General features: G+C 37.5%; 1 long non-coding RNA gene across 2 annotated transcripts in view; it reads left to right on the plus strand.

The window, feature by feature from the left end:
- The window catches only part of LOC144366933 (uncharacterized), a 51035-nt gene that overhangs the window by 19133 nt on the left and 14423 nt on the right, over positions 1-17479 (plus strand). For both annotated transcript variants that reach the window (XR_013426142.1, XR_013426141.1), the window contains exon 3: positions 4679-4743. This is a non-coding gene — a long non-coding RNA (uncharacterized LOC144366933). The remainder of the gene's footprint in view (positions 1-4678; positions 4744-17479) is intronic.

Consider the following 17479-nt stretch of genomic DNA (forward strand, 5'->3'; position numbering starts at 1 on the left):
TCTTTGAATGCTAATATGAAAAATAATTTAAAAATATGTTACATAGTTATTCTGATTTAACTGTAGAATATGGGTTGGTGAATTCAAAGTTAATTATAAAAAATAACTTATTGCTATTTCACATGAATTAGACTGTGTATCAATATGCCTAGTTTCGGCTCCAATCCGAGCTGCTCAATGACTACAGGTGAATGATGGGTAATATCCTCTGGCTTATCATTTTCTCATTTAGTAAAACTAAATGATGCATCATATATCTTGCTGATTCAGAAATTCAGTGTTTTTTTTTTTGTAAACTACTAATTGAAAATTTCTTTTTGGTTTTTAAATCAATTTTCACTTGAGCTTTGAGAACATAATACAATGTTTTGGTAGTAAGAATTTTACCCTGTATTTGAAATAAGAGGGAAAAAATACTATCCTGGCATTAAATCAAATGAGTGTTGTCAAAAAGAATGTTTGTGAAAGATCTGCATAGATAAACTCAACACTTACAGATATTTATCCTGCTGGAATAAAAAAAGCTATACAACTTAAGTATAATATACAACTTCATCAAATGTAAATTTACTTTATGAAACTAAATTATTCAAATTATAGACAATTTGTAATATGTTGAATGTAGAAATAATTCTGTTCATTTATATCCATGACCAAGAGTACATAATGTGTTGAATGTAGAGATAATTCTGTTCATTTATATCCATGACCAAGAGTACATAATGGAGGCAAATTTTCAAAAATGAAAGACAAATGAACCAACTTCCCGAGTCATCCAGTACATTACTGTAATCATTTAAGAATCACATCATTAATAGCTTCCTGTTTATCCCCGAAGAATACTGTACATACCTTGACCTGCATGTATGGTCTAGTTCCTGATAAACATTGTAATTGGAGTTTTTGTTGTAAAATGTTTTCCCAGTACCTGGTGTAGGATTCATTTTATTTTTGCCATTTAATTAGACTGGAACCCTCAAAATGACCATCAATAAGCAATGTCTTTGGAAGATGACAGACAGACAGACAAATACAAAAATAATCAAGTGAACAACTGTTATTTTTTTTTTCAAATTTGGGCCTTGCTATCAGGACACAGGACACATCAAGAAACAAATACTGACAAGCAAAGTTCAGCCAATATTTTAAGACAGCCAAAATTTTACTACCTCGTCCTTTTAAAATTTTAATTATGAGGCAGAATCACAAAGTGTATAAGAAAGATTATTGCTTAAGGAAGGTAATCTTAATTAAAGTGGGTTAAGTTCATACACCATAAAAATATATGCTACCATAATGAAGTTTTATCTTTACGTTAAGAGAATCTACCTCTTGGAATTCAGAGTGATGCTGGCCACCCAATCTTTAGATTTTGCACACAGACATTGATAGACTTCTGCACCTGGACCTCTGACCAGCTGATTTTAACTGCACTCTTCACCACCTCAGGTTGGACTTTATCATTTTTAGTGTCATTTAATTTTCCGGATGCTCAACTGGAGATGCAGGAATCAACAGGTAGGTACACTGTAAGAGATACTGGCAAATTAGCTAAGGTACTTCCTGTCATCTTTGAATATAAACAGCAGTCCACTTATTTACACAAATACTTACAACACTTCTCATGTGCCCATCACATATATACCCAGCGCTTACTATTTGGATATTGCTCTATACAAGACATATATTTTCCTCAAAGAAGTTGTTATATAACAAGCAATACACACATACTTTTATCTAGAATAACCAAATAATAAGACTTTCTGCACTCGTGGAAGATTTTTTCAGCTCCCTTTTCACTTAACAATTTGGAAATACGCCTGGAAGTGTTCAGCATTTACTAGATACTAACCAGAGATAAGAAATTCTATCTTTGGGATTCAGTAGAAAAACTATGCCAGGCATTTGCCATGAAGATCTGACCATCTAACAGCTAACATTAAAACTTTTTCAAGTAGTACAGGCACTTTTTAAAGGCATGCATGAGTAAAAATATAGGAAACGCCAAATACCGTAAAAGGGAATTTAGTGACTGTGCTGGTGAGTCAACTGAGAAGAGAAACATGGATATAAAAAAGTTTTACTGTATTAAAGACCAAAATTTAGAATACTAAGACAGTTAATTTTTTTTTAATCATATAATTTTTTTTTCAAAATTATATCAAAAAATAGTTTTTCCCAAGTTGGAATTAACTGATGGTTAATATTATTTCCTTAGTTGGTTAACTATTGCCCATTCCCTGAGGAAAGAAGACAGGTAACTCTCTTCAATCGATTTCTCAACACAATGGAATGGAATAAGTATCAGATTTACTTCCTCATCTTAAATAAATATAAAACTGGACTATAAGTACAATTATATTTATGTATAATATATAACTACAAAGATAGTAAATATAATTAGTACAAAAGAACATTAACATTCCTATAAAATTATATATATACACACATATGTATGTTTGTATATGTATATATATATATTTTTTTTTCAAGAAGTAGAAAACAGCATGAACATAATGAGAAGAGGAATTTAAAAGACAGAACAAGACCCCAGTGGAACATTTAGGGATGAACTATATAATACCCAAGGCAAAAACTCCAGGGAATTAAGTTAACACTAAATTAGACAATGCAGAAAAAAAATAGTGAACTGGAAGACCTCACGATAATAATGATTCAAATAGAATACACAGAGAAAAAGACAGGGAAAACATGAATAGAACATCAGTCAACTGCAGAACAAAGTCAAGCTGTCTAACCTATTTAAAATTGGGCTCCCAGAAAATGTAAGTTGGGGAAGCAACAGAAAAATTATCTGAAAAAATAATAGCCACAATCCTCTAAACTTGATGAAAACTATAAACCACAGATCCAAGAAGCAACACAAAACCTAAGCAGAAAAACAGAAGGAATTCACACAAAGGCAAGATATAATAAAAATATTGGAAACCAGTAGTGAAGAGTAAATCTTAAATGCTGCCACAGAGAACAAGAATATTATTGATAGATGAATAAAGATGCATTGGTCACCTTAGGTTGCCATAACCAAAAAAATAAAATAAAATAAAATATCTTGGGTGGTTTAGACAAGAGTTCTGGAGGCCGGAAGTCTGAGATCAGGGAGTCTGCATGGTGGAGTTCTGGAGAGGGACTACTTCCTGGTTTATAGGTGGCTGCCCTCTATCTGTGCTTTCACATAACTCTTTCTTGGTTTATGTACAAGGGAGGTGGGGACGGGGAGAGTGCTTTCTCTTCTTATAAGACCATCAATTCTACACAATAATGACCACACCCTTATGAGCTCATTTAGCCTTAATTACCTCTAAAAGCCCTATCCGCAAATAGTAGAATTGGGTGTTAGGATTATATCATATAATTGGGGGGGTATAATTTGATCCATAGCTAAAGATAAGAATAATAGTAGTCATCTCATAAAAACAATGTAAACCAGAAAATGGTGGAGTGATATCTTTGAAAAGACTTCATGTAATATAAGTCCAGGAGATTTTCTTTTTTAAAATCATCAGACTAACACACAAGAAATGAAAAAGAAAATTGTTTAGGCTAAAGGAATAAAAGAATTCTAGTTGGAAATTTGGATTTTAATAATGAATGAGACACACACGATGTGGTAAAAATGTAGGCAAATATGTTTCCTCTTAGTATCAAATCTTGCTAAAAGGTAATTTACAGCCAGGTAAGTAGTGGCCCACACCTGTAATCATAGGAGGCTAGAGAGGCCAAGGCAGAAGGATCACAAGTTCAAACCCAGGCTCAGCAACTTAGTGAGGCCCTAAAGTAAGTTAGTGAGACCCTGTCTCAAAATAAAAAATGAAAAGGACAGGAAATATGGCTCAGTATTTAAGTACCTCCAGGATCAACCCTTGGTACAAAAAAAAAGTAATTTACAGTTAAAATTAATGAAGTATTATGGGGTTTGTAACATGTAAAAGTGAAATGTATGATAAGAGTAGTTCAAAGGCTGGGTGAGAAATGGACATATACTGTTCTTAAACTCTTCATAAAATGTATATATTATGCAGAACAAGAATACCATCAAATTCCATGTCTGATAGGGACCTGTTCTTCTATGAGTCCTCACATTGCAGAAAGGAGAAAGAGGCTCCCTCAAGCCTCCTTTATATGGGTACTCATTCCTTTTATGAGGCCCTCTGCCCTCATGATCCAATCATTTCCCAAAGGTCTTCCATTTTAATAAAATCAAAATATTTGATCCTTCAAAAGACAGTGTTAAGAAAATGGAAAGGCAAGTCACAGACTGTGAGAACATTGTTTGCAAAATATATATCTGGTAAAGAACTTGTATCCAGGATACATAAAGAACTCATAGCTCAATAATAAAACAATCCTATTTTTCAAATGGGAAAAATAACTTTGGAGGTTGGGTTTCAACATATGAGTTTTGGGAGAACACAGGTATTCAGACCATATCAACATATATCTAATAAATTTTAAAGCATATAAAACAAAACCTGATAGAACTGAAAGGAGAAAAAAATTCCAGTTATGTTGGAGATTTCAACATCCTTTACTCAACAATTGATAGTGAATTATTCTTTCAGCTTAAAAAAAAAGCTAAATAAATTTTAACCGAATACTCTTATCTTTCATTAGCTCTTTGTACAAGAAACAACACTAAGTCTCATCTCTCTTACAGAATTTAAAGAGCATCAAAAGAAAAAGGAAAAATGGTCCCATTGAAAAGAGAAAATCAAGGGACAGGTGAGTACTACAGCTTTTAATTAGAAGGTTGTCAGTCTGATTTCATATTTTAAACTTGGTTCCAATATTTTTAGGAATAATGGTTTGAAGATTCTAAGCATCATGAGGAAGTATATGTGTGGTGTCTTATTATTTCTTCTGTGATCCCCACAGTATACATCATACATCAGATAAGATGCAGTGTAATGATTACTCACAACCCATTTGGGTCAAGGAAAAGTTAGTTTGATTGATGGCTGTGGAGCCTTAAACAAGTGACTTAGTCTTCCTGACAGTTTCATTATCTGTAAAATGATAAAAGTAATTAATTCATTGGCTAGAGCCATCATAAAAAATCACTACAAGAATGGACATTTGTTCTCTCACAGAGCTGGGGGCTAGAAATCTGAAATCAAGGTGTCATCAGGGTCTTGCTCCCTCTGGAGAGGCTGGGAAAGAGTCCTCTCTTGCCTCCTCCACCTTCTAGGGCCAGTGTTCCTTAGCCTCTGCTCCAAACTTTACTCTCTGCCTGTCTTCACATGATCCTCTCTTCCCTCTCTCTCATCATGAGGACACTTGTCATTGAATTTAGGACTCACTTGGATTATCCAGGATGATCTCGTTTCAAAATTCTTAATTTTATTACATCTGCAAAGTCCCCTACTCCCCCCCCCCGCCACCCCCAAATAAGTTCACATTCACAGGGTCTAGGTGTTAGAATAGAGACATATATTTGAGGAGAACAACATTTAACTCACTACAAGTCATTCTCTATAAGGGTTTTCTGTTTTTTAGGGTTAAGTGAGATGGCTTTTCTAAAGCACTGGTCTTATAATACTTTTTTTAGTTCAGGATGCTTTAAGGTATATCATTTTCATTAATCTTTATGATGACCTTGCAAAATGGACATGGCATACCCATTTTACAAAACTGAGAACCAGAAACTTAAGAGTTTAAACATTAATAGTTGGGTAAAAATAAAAACTGAAATTGAGAAAACAAAGCCATCTCTAACAATTGAAAAAACTATGAAATACTGAAGTACAAACTTAACAGAACATTTCCAAGACTGCTACATTAACAGTTACAGAATATTAATGAGACCTAACTCAATAGAGATATAAACAATGCTTATGGGGTCTGAAGGCTCTGTATTATTAAGATGTCATTTCTTCCCAAATTCATTTAAAAACTGAAAGCAATCCCAGTTTACATCCCAACAGGTTTTTCTGTAGAAATTGCTGGCCTAACTAAAATTATACAAAATGCCAAACAACTGTAAATAAGTAGGACAAAATTGGAGGACTCATACTGAGTGTTATAGCAGCTTTAATAATCATAGAATGTGCACTGACATAAAGATAGACATGTTACTCAACGAAACAGTAGACGATGTGCTGTGAAATTGCACAAATTGTTAAGTGGCAATTGATTTTCCCCAAAAGTGTCAATGGAAGGATAATCTTTAAAACATTTGGTGCTAGAATAATTGTATATACATATTCACACACACACACACACACACACACACACACACACAATATCAAATGTGATCCTTATCTTGTATTACATTGAAGAATTTAGTTAAATTAGATTGTAGACTTTTAAGTCAGAGCTAAAAGTCCAAAGTTTCTAGAAGCAACCATAGGATAAAAATCTTGGTGACCTTGGATTAGGTAAAAGATTTCTTCAACAGCTGTTGAAACATAAAAAGAAAGAAACAACAAATTAAACTTCACCAAAAATAAAATATTTTATTCTTCAAAGGACACTTCTAAGAAAATGAAAAGGCAGGTCACAGACTATGAGAAAAGCATTTGCAAAATATATATACCTGGTAAAGAACTTGTATCCAGAATCCATAAAGGATTCACATAGCTCAATAATAAAACCACTGTATTTTTTCAAATGGGGGGAAAAATAACAGAGACTTCACCTACAAATATATATGGCAAATAAACACCTGAAAAGGTGAAAATTCAGTATCATTGGGGAAATACAATTTGAAACCATAAAAAATATTACTCCACACATTTTAGAAAGGCTCAAATTTCCTTTTTCAATAAAATTTTTTTTTAGTTGTTGATAGACCTTTATTTTATTTACTTTTATGTGGTGCTGAGAATCGAACCCAGTGCCTCACATGTGCCAAGTAAGTGTACTACCGCTGAGACACAGCCCTAATCCTCAAATTTCCTTTTTTTAAAAACTGACAATACTGGGCTAGGGCTGTGGCTCAGTAGCAGAGCACTGGCCTAGCACATATGAGGCACCAGGCTCACTCCTTAGCACTACATTAAAAAAATAAAAAAATAAAATAAAAACAAGCTGTCCATCTACAACTACAAAAAAAAATGTAACTGACAATACTAACTATTGGTAAGAATGGGAAGCAACCAGAATTTCCTTATATTGTTGTATGCAAAATGATATAAGCACATTGTCAAATAACTTGACAATGTCTTCTAATGTTAAATATACTCTTGCCATGTGACCTCACGGATTTATTTCTGGGCATTGCACAAGAAAAATTAAAATGTATATTCACATATAGACTTATATGCAGGGGCTTTGGTTGTAGCTCAGTGGTTGTACCTCAGCACCACCTAAAAATAAATAAAATAAAGGTATTATGTCCATCTACAACTAAAAGCAAATTTTTAAAAAGACATTTGCAAATGTTTCATAGCATTTTCATTAATATTAGACAAAAACTAGAAACAGCACACATAGCAATCAGTTGGTAATAATCAACAAATTATGGTATACTGCTTGATAATAAAAATAAATGAACTATCAATGCACATAACATGAATATATCTTAAAAGAATTTATATAAACTGAAAGCAATGAGTAGTAAGAATACCTTCTAAAAGATGTCCAAAACCTAATCTCTGGAATTTATGAATGTGTTACATTAAATGACGCAGGGGACATAGAGGAGATCATCAATGTTGGGGACTTCAACCTAAGATTATCCTGGATTTTTCAACTGGGTCTACTCTAATCACAGAAGCACTTCAGAGAACAGAATTTTCTCTAGCTAGAGTCGGAGAAGGGGGAGACAAGATTTCACATACGAGAAGGACAGGAGGTGCTTTTGCAGGCTCTGAGATTTACGGGACCATGTGCAGCCACTGGTAGAGGAGCGAAGGACAGCCCCCACCTGGCAGTCAGCAAGGGGATGGAGACCTCAGTCTGCACCTTCCAGGAATCTGCCAACAACCCGAATGAGACAGTCTCCTGGAAGGAGCACAGGGCTGCCTTATGCCTTTGGCCTTGTAAACTCTAAGCAGACGACTCAGTTGAACAACACTACCTGGACTTTAGACTCAAGAATTCTATTTGTGGCAATTTGTTATAGCAGCAATAGACAACTAATACAAGGAGCCAAACACAAATGACCATGTCCCAGATAATTCTGTTTATATACCATTCAAGCAAAGATAAAACTATTGTGATAGGAATCAGTGGTTGGTGCCAGATCCTAGGTATTCTAGGTAAGAGACACACTGCAAAGTGTTCTAAGAGAACATTTAGGGTGAGGGAAATATCATGACCATTGTAGTGACATGACTGTGTACATTTATCAAAATTCATCAGATTGTATGCTTAAAATAATTATATTTTATTGTATATAAACTATATGTCAAAAAAACTGACACCCCTGTAAAGGTAAAATTTCTAAGCTGATTCTAAGCTGCAAAAGTCTGAGTTAAAGTGTAAAAGACCAGGCATTGTAGGGTTTCTAGATTACAAGGCCTGGGCTAAAAAGTAAAAGACAAGGCATTGTTACAATTCCTCTGCTACCCCCGGAACCTGTAATCTCTGTAGTTGTTAGGACAATGCTGAAACTGCCCAGTAAATATCTCCATTGATTCCCTGGTTGTTTCATAGCTAAGGGCTCCAAGCAGCTTGGCACGTAAGCATCTAGGCTCCAAAACCAATCAGTTTAAATGTGTACCCCGCTTAGAAATGACCAATCACCCCCGCCTGCCCTGTTCCCGCCAATGAATGTACTAATCCTGTCTCAGAGTTGTTCAATTTTCCCGAGCCTCATGATGATTTGTTCTGATGTATGCAAAGCCCACCGCCCTCTCCAGAAAGTGTACTTAAGCTCTGCTTGACCTCTGCTCTGGGCTCCGGGCTGCTCTCCCTTCTTGAGTGAGCACAGAGCCCCAGCATGCTGGAACGGATCCCCAATAAATCCCCTTCTTCGATTGCATGAGGTCAGTCTCTTGTGTGGTCTCTCCCTCCGACGCGCCGCCAGACCCTTTACACCCCCACACAACAACATTAAAGGTCTCCTTGCTTTTCAGCTTACTGCTATTTGAATGTAAAATTCTTAAAACTAAAAGCAAGTATTAGCATACTAGCATTTACTCATTCATATTCCTGAGGTTGAATAGATTTCTAACAGTCTCAAATATACTAATAATAATGCATAAAATTATCATTATGGGACTGGGATTGTGGCTCAGTGGCAGAGCGCTTGCCTTCACCATCTGAGGCACTGGGTTTGATCCTCAGCACCACATAAAAGTAAGTAAAATAAAGGTGCTGTGTCCATCTACAACTAAAAACATATTTTAAAAAATTACTATGTACAGATACTGATGTTATAACCAGTAACAGTATATTTATCATATATAGGTATAGATAGACACACAAACATACACACTTATATATATGAAAAAAGATATTTTTCCTCCTCAGCATTTTTAGGTCTTGTGCTGTTGTTAATGAGGTGTTTACAGAGACACATTAATTTGGTCTTTTGGAGGCCACATGAGTTCCCTGTAGGTGATGATCTATTTGACATTAAATACAGAACGAGTCTAAATGGCAAGTCTATATGGTACACCTCATATAAGGTCAAACTCGTGAAGCATCATGCCTTAGGGGAACTTTAAGGACTAGTAGGAGATGAATCCAGTAATAAAATTGTTATGGTTTATCTTCCTAAAAGTTCATGTGTTGGAAACATGTTATCCAACAGAGCAATGCTGAGAGGTTGAAATGACTGGAGAAATGAGAGCTACAATCTGATCAGTGGGTTAATTCATTAAGCTGGATTGAGAATTTGAATGGATTACTGGGTGTTATAACAGGCAGGTGAGCTGTGGCTGGAAGAAGCTTGTCCCTGGGGTGGGGTGGCCTCAGGGATTATACATTGTCCCTGGCTCCTTCCTCTGTTTCTCTCTGCTTCCTGGCGTCCACGTGCTGAGCAGCTGTCCTCTACCATGATGGTCTACGTACCTCTGGTCCAGAGCAATGAGTCCCATCATGGACTGAGACCTCTGAAACCGTATTCAAGCCCCAGATAAACTTTTACTCTCTAAGTCGTTTTTGTTAGGTATTTTGGTCACAGTGATGGAAAGCTGATAACACAAGAATCTATTGATGTTTGCTCTGGGACAGACCATTATAGACTCTGTCTTCATGTCCTGACATTTTCCAGCTGACAGCTATGAAGCCTCTCTTCTTCCTACATCAGGGCAAGATATAAGAAAGCCTGACCCTCCCTTCTTTGGCCTTTGGGGGAGTGAGTCCATGAATGATGCTGCCCACACGGACTCTCAGCCTGGCTGGCCCCACCTTCTAACCACAATTTTTGAAAAATGCCAGTCTTCTCTCTGCTCCCAAGGCTATTGTTGGACCAGCTTGGGAAGCCTTCCCTGCTCTCCCCACAAAGCCTCACCATGATAGACCATCTGGCATGTGGATGGCCTTATCCGTCTCCATGTCTAATCCAGTTTTGGGTGGGGGCACCCTCCATTCCTACAGGATGAGCATTTTACCTTTGCTTCCCAGTTTACAGTTGGGGAAATTGAGAAATAGGGTAACTGGCTAAGGTCACACAGTGAGTAGCAGGGCTGGGATTCGCCCTCGAGTCCATGCTTCATGAAGCCCACCTTCTGTGAATCAGATCACCCCAATGACAGTGATCACCATCAGCAGCAGCGTGGTCCTGATGATGTAGGCCTCCATTATGGAAAGTCTATTTGAATGCACTGAACAAACTTCAAAAGACTGTTTCAAAAGAGCACAGAAAGGCCTTGCCTTAGTTGTCTGCTCGTTTGGGCCACTGTTGTGTTCACAACGAGTGTTCTGATGCAGCTCTCGAAAGCCGCGCTGGGCAGCCTGGCATTAGAAAGAATTGTTTCAAGAATGTCTCCTTTTGACCCTCTCTGGCTATTAGGTGGCCTCAGCTATTGGCACACTGTATCCAGATAAAGAAACAGAAGACTCCATTTCAAATGTCTTTCCAAAAGAGGCAGGTGACACACAAATTAAAGAATGTGTCACGTAGTTCTGAGGTCAATTTGCTGTTATGGAAGTATCAAATGGGTGAAGGATCATCATGAAACCTTTCTGGAATTTTGGCAGTAGAAAGAGGTAGATTACATGGGATCCTCTATGGACAGGACCAACTCATTAAAAAATGCATGAAAAGCTGAAAATCGTCAGGGCTTAATGATTCAGGAAGACAGTCAAGTTCCTTGGAAGCAATCTCTATTATTCCATGATATATATATATATTTTTTAATTGATTTTTTAAAAAATAAATGACAGTGGAATGCATTACAATTGTTATTACACGTATAGAGCACAATTTTTCATATCTCTGGTTCTATGTAAAGTATGTTTACACCAATTCATGTCTTCATACATGTACTTTGGATAATGATGTCCATCACATTCCACCCCTGCCCCCTCCCTTCCCCTTCTACCCCTCTGCCCTATCTAGAGTTCGTCTATTCCTCCCATGCTCCCGCTCCCTACACCACTATGAATCAGTCTCTTTATATCAGAGAAAACATTCAGCATTTGTTTTTTGGTGATTGGCTAACTTAGCATTATCTTCTCTAATGCCATCCATTTACCTGCAAATGCCATGATTTTATTTTCTTTTATTGCCGAGTAATATTCCATTGTGTATATATGCCACATTTTTTTTTATCCATTCATCTACTGAAGGGCATCTAGGTTGGTTCCACACATCTCAAAGGATTTGCAATCAATCAACAACTATATGAAAAAATGTTCATCATCTCTAGCAATTAGAGAAATGCAAATCAAAACTACTCTAAGATATCATCTTATTCCAGTCAGAATGGCAGCTATTACGAAGACAAACAACAATAAGAGTTGATGAGGATGTGGGGGAAAAGGCACACTCATACATTGCTGGTGGGACTGCAAACTGGTGTAGCCAATATGGAAAGCAGTATTGGAAATCTGGGAATGGAACCACCATTTGACCCAGCTATCCCTCTCCTAAGTCTATACCCAAACGACTTAGAAACAGCATACTACAGGGACACAGCCACATCAATGTTCCATGGTATTTTATGCTAAGAAGACAATTCATATAAGCACAGTTGTGTTCTATGTCTGAAGAAGTGAGATAAAGGCCAGAGAAAGGCATTTAAGGAAAAAAAGATTGAAAAAAGTCTCAAAAAAAAAGGCGGGGGGGGGGGGGGGGACGGGGTAACCATTCCAAAGACCATTTCTGAGACTAATGGGGTCATACTGTTTTTTAGGTATGTCAAGTACTTTACATTTATCATCTCATTTAACTCCTGCAAAAACACTAAGAAGGAGATATTTCCATTTTACAGGAGAGCAAATTCAGACTGAAATAAGAAATCTTACTCAAGGTCACATAGTTAGTCATTGGTGAAGTGCAAATTCAGATCAAAGACACCCCTGACTAACCACCCTGGAGAACTGCCTCTCAAGTGTGTTCCAGTGATTACTTTTCAAAAACTGTTGTAGAAACCAGAATGCTATCATTTGGACATACAATTCCACACCCCCTGCCCCCACAATCATTTGCTTTTAACATGAATGACCATTCATTGCTTGTAAATACACCATAACTCCTCAGTAAACCAGTGGTGTGTTATTTCCCAGTAGCTCTAAAACAATGTTTTCCCCACTTTGGTCATTCATATGCCTTCATGATTTTTCTTATCTATTAAAGGAAAGCCTTTGAAACATTGTTTTATGTTTTTATTGGTGCATTATAATTATACATAATGGTGTGTTCATTGTGACCTATTCCTAAATGCATATAACATAATTTGCTCCATTTGATTTTCCAGTGCTTCCCCTTTCTCTTTCTTCCTCCCTCCCCCATCCTCTTTTTTTTTTTTTTGGTCCTGGGGATTGAACTCAGGGGGACTCAACCACTGAGTCACATCCCCAGCCCTATTTTGTATTTTATTTAGAGACAGAGTCTCACTGAGTTGCTTAGCACCTCGCAGTAAGTGAGGCTGGCTTTGAACTCATGATCCTCCTGTCTCAGCCTTCTGAGCTGCTGGGATTACAGGCATGCGCCATTGTGCCCAGCTTCGGATCCTCTCTTTTTACTTCTTCCTTTTATTTATTTATTTTTTAAAAAATTATTTATTTATACTTACACTAAGTATAAAAGCACCCCACTCCTCACATCTGTAGAGTCGATCCTCTTCCCTCTTCATTTTATTTTTATGTGGTGCTGAGGATCGAACCCAGTGCCTCATACAGGCTAGGCGATCGCTCTACTACTGAGCCACAACCACAGCCCTATTTATTTATTTTTTAATCAGCTCATAATCATTATACATGAAACTGGGGTAGGAAAACCTATAAATTGACTGTTTTACTCTTCTTCCTAAATTGTAATAATATTCATGAAATCAAAGGTTTGATGTGCTATTTACATTTTTTTCTAATAGATATCAAACATATATGAATATTGAAATAAAAATATCCGTTTAGTTCCACAGTGGCTCACAGCACACCATTTGGGAAATACTGTTTTTGAGTTTACAACATAAGGAAATTGAAATGTCTCCCCCAGAGCTGACCTTCTCATAAAGAACACTACCCTTCCTCCCTAGAGTTTGCTTTCCATTAAGCTTCACCCAACCAAACATTGGGCCGTCTCCTAGTTTCCAGAGTCTAGAACCTTCTGCTCTCTGGGTAGAATTTGCCATTAAATAAGCCAGAGAGGACCAGGAGCCTGAGACTTTCCCCTCACCCTTTAACTCCTATGGACCCTTGTCCTGGGTCCTCACTTTGGTTCCCCAGGTTCCTGCCTCTTCCCCACCCCAGCATAAGGCCAGGAGAGCTCCTTTCTCATCTTCAAAATTTCCTTTCTCCAGCATCCAGTACAGTTTGCTCATCTTACCCATGCCAAGTGCAGAATGAATGAGGGAAACCCTCTGCCTAGGCACAGTGTGTGCACATACATGTGGTCTTTCTGGAGGCCATTCCATGGCTCTGAAGGTGAAACCCCAGGTATTCCGAGAGCATGAGGTGTCCTTCAGATCAGGTACGCAGCCTCGTATGTACGGTCTGATTCTTTCTCCTTCAGGGGTCCAGAGTCCTGGGATAACATGGCTGAGCATCAACTTTCAGTCCTGAGAGGTCTCTGAAGGGTTGGTTTGGGTCACTCTTTCTATCACAAAAGCTCCCGTTTTTATACAATCCTCTCTACTACCAGTGTATCTAGAAGTTATCGCACTGTGTGAAAATTCGTCATTTATGAATTTAAATCTCCTTTATTATTAAGGGGAATTTTTAAAGACACTTTCCCATTATTATATTACTGTCAATATGTAAAACTTCATATGCAGATGACAAGTGTTTATCATTGAACAAAGGCAGCTTACCTAGCTTTGTTCTGGTGATTGAAGCACAACATTTTCATTCCTGGGGATCCTGTACATCCACGTTTTATGCTTGAAGGATTGGAAAAATAATAAAAGTATTTCCCCGTGAGTGTGAAAGACAGAAACTGGGGCCTGTTCTAGAATAGTCAGGATCAAGGCATTTCATATTTATTCCTTAAAAAAAAAATCAAAAATTTATTTTGCAGAAGATATGAGATATCAAACTCGGGTAGAATATGATACCATACTATCTGAGTTCTTGATCTTTAAATTTGCCTTTATTTATGTATTTGAAGCTCAGCAGCTGCCTCCACACCTAACCAAGGAACTGTCGGCATGCTCACTCCCTCTTCTTCCTGGAGGGCTCATCTATTCCACATGATCTTTTTTTATTATTATTATTGCTGCTAAAAGAACATGCACAAGGGGTTAGGAAGGCTGACCCAAAAGAGTTGGAATTGGTCCAAAACATTTGACTATTTCTTGGCATTTGAGAAAGGACAAATCTTTTTATTATTAAGAAAAGTAATGTTCTCACTGTTCCCTGAACATATGCTGCCTTGAGCAGCTGTGTGTTCTGGGAGCCCTTTTTGTCACCAAGGGAACACTCTCAACGTGCCCTATGACCTTTCCATCAAAGAACTCAGAAATAGGCTCTCTGATTTTCCCTCCCTAGCTAAAAGTGGATGTGCTGGCAACTGTAGAAGGCACTCAGGCAATTCTTACACTAAGTATAAAAGCACCCCACTCCTCACATCTGTAGAGTTGATTCTCTTCCCTCAATTACCAGCTTGGGGAAATACTGGCAAAATACGTGTCTTTATTCCTGAAGTCCTCTGTCTTGGAAATTCCACATTTGTGACTTAAGTATGAAGCTCTGGCATCATTTAAACCAAATGGGCCCAAATGCAAAGAGGTTTTAGATATTGGACATATTAAGAATTTTAAAAACAGGAGATTGTTATTCACACCATTCACACTTAAAGACTGAATTTTATTTAGATGTCCCCCAATTGCAAACTGGTTTGAAATATTGAACATACTATGAAATTTAAACAAAAAAATTGGGCATTTACAATTCTGTGGCCAACTACATCATAGACATAACTGAAATACTGCCTATTTATATGTGTGCTTTTTTCCCTAAGGCAAGTCCTTGTAATATAAAGTTCAAACAAATACAGATTTTCAACATATTGGGATTAATCAGAAATAATCAAGGCAAATTCTTCTTTTAAATTTTTTTTATTTGTTCTAATTATTTATACATGACAGTAGAATGCATTTTGACACATCATACATAAGGAGAATAACTTCTCATACTTCTGGTTGTACATGATGTAGAGTTACACCAGTCCTATAATCATATATGCACATAGGGTAATAATGTCTGACTCATTCTACTATCATTCCTACCCAAATTCTTGTTACTCAAAGAAGGCCCATTTCTTTTCATGAATTTACATTATGAAGTACGATGTGATCATTGCTTACTTAACATCAGAGGCCTTCCCAGATGTTACCTTGGAGGAAAGAAAATGCTCTTTCATTGCTTTCCGCTTCTAAATGTGAACACCCTGGTATCTGTTGAGTTCATAGTCTATGGTGGGCCCTGGGGTTGGAAGACTGGATAAGACACAGTTCATGCCCTTGAGAACGTTTCTGTGCCCTGATCCCAGACCTCAAGGTTGAGCATCTGCCTAGTCAGTTCTTTGAATGAACAAGTACTGAAATTCACCCTGCAGGGATGGTCGGACCAAATGGTGGCGCAGGGGCAGGTTGTGAAAACAGGACATGGTCATCTCCATCTCCTCTTTCAAAGGCCTGCCACCACCTGGCTCCTTTTCAGCAGACTTGCCACCGAGACACCACTGGCAGGTAGACCTACGCATAAGCCATAGCCCTTCTTCAGTTTTTTTTTTTTTTTTTTTTTTTGCCACAAACATTTACCTGAAAGGGACTGAAACAAGCAGCGTCCATGACGCGGGCCCGCTGTGACTGAACAGGGTGGAACACTGATGTTGGAAGACATACTAGAACAGCCACCTGGATTCTCCCTGTCATCTCTCAGCTGCAGGCCAGCCATTCTCATGATCAGGCAGGAGAACTGACAGGTGACTCTGTTTGATTCCACTTCAGTTCCTAGAGAAGTTCTCACGGAAGCTGGGTCTAGAGAGAGTTCTGCTTGGTCAAGTCTCAAAGGAGAGGCTGTATCTTGCCCTTGAACTGTGTTTCCCAAAGAATGAGTCACCAAGCCTGGGTGTTTGTTAAAAATCAAGATTCCTGCACACACCCAAATTTGCTGATCCGGAATCTTTAAGAAGGAGCCTTGGAAGCTGCAATTGTAACAACCTTCTAGGTTGTTCTTTAGCATACCAAGTCTGAGGAAAAGGTCCTCTAAGAGTCATCTGGAGAAACTGATTTGGACCCAAGGAATTCAGTAAGTGTATTCAATGCTTTTAGGGGAATGAAGATGCTTCAAAGAATCTCAGATCCCCTAATTTAGGAAGAGTCAGTGAGTGACATAGGTGAAATCTTTCAGTTAGTTGTATCCCCTGAAGTCACCGATAACCAAATATTCATTAATTAAGTGGTTCTCTTTCAATTCGTAACTTTCTGTGGCAAATTCCTGAAGGAAACACTGGTCAATTGAATTTTAATGTGAATCAATCTTAATAATTTTGTTTCTTTTTAACACCAGAATAAGCTTTTAAGAAAACTTAAGAGACCCCAGTGGCTCAGGAGGCTGAGGCAAGAGGATCACAAGTTCAAAGCCGGGCTTAACAACTTAGCAAGGACCTAAGCAACTTAATGAGACCCTGTCGCTAAATAAAAAATAAAAATAAATAAGGGCTGGGGATGTGGCTTAGTGGTTAAGCACCCCTGGGTTCAATCCTTGGAGCTAAAAAATAAATAAACTTAAGAGAACAGGAATTTTGATGTAGTACAAAGGGAAAAACACTCTTTGGAACATAAATATATAAATCGGATATCTTCATTATCTAACTCTCTACTACAAATATTCTGCCAGATTTATTTATTTGTTCACTCATTCTTATTGAGTCAATAAATTTAACCATGTATTGTTTATA

This window comes from Ictidomys tridecemlineatus, chromosome 9, assembly GCF_052094955.1.
Source record: "Ictidomys tridecemlineatus isolate mIctTri1 chromosome 9, mIctTri1.hap1, whole genome shotgun sequence".
NCBI lineage: Eukaryota > Metazoa > Chordata > Mammalia > Rodentia > Sciuridae > Ictidomys > Ictidomys tridecemlineatus.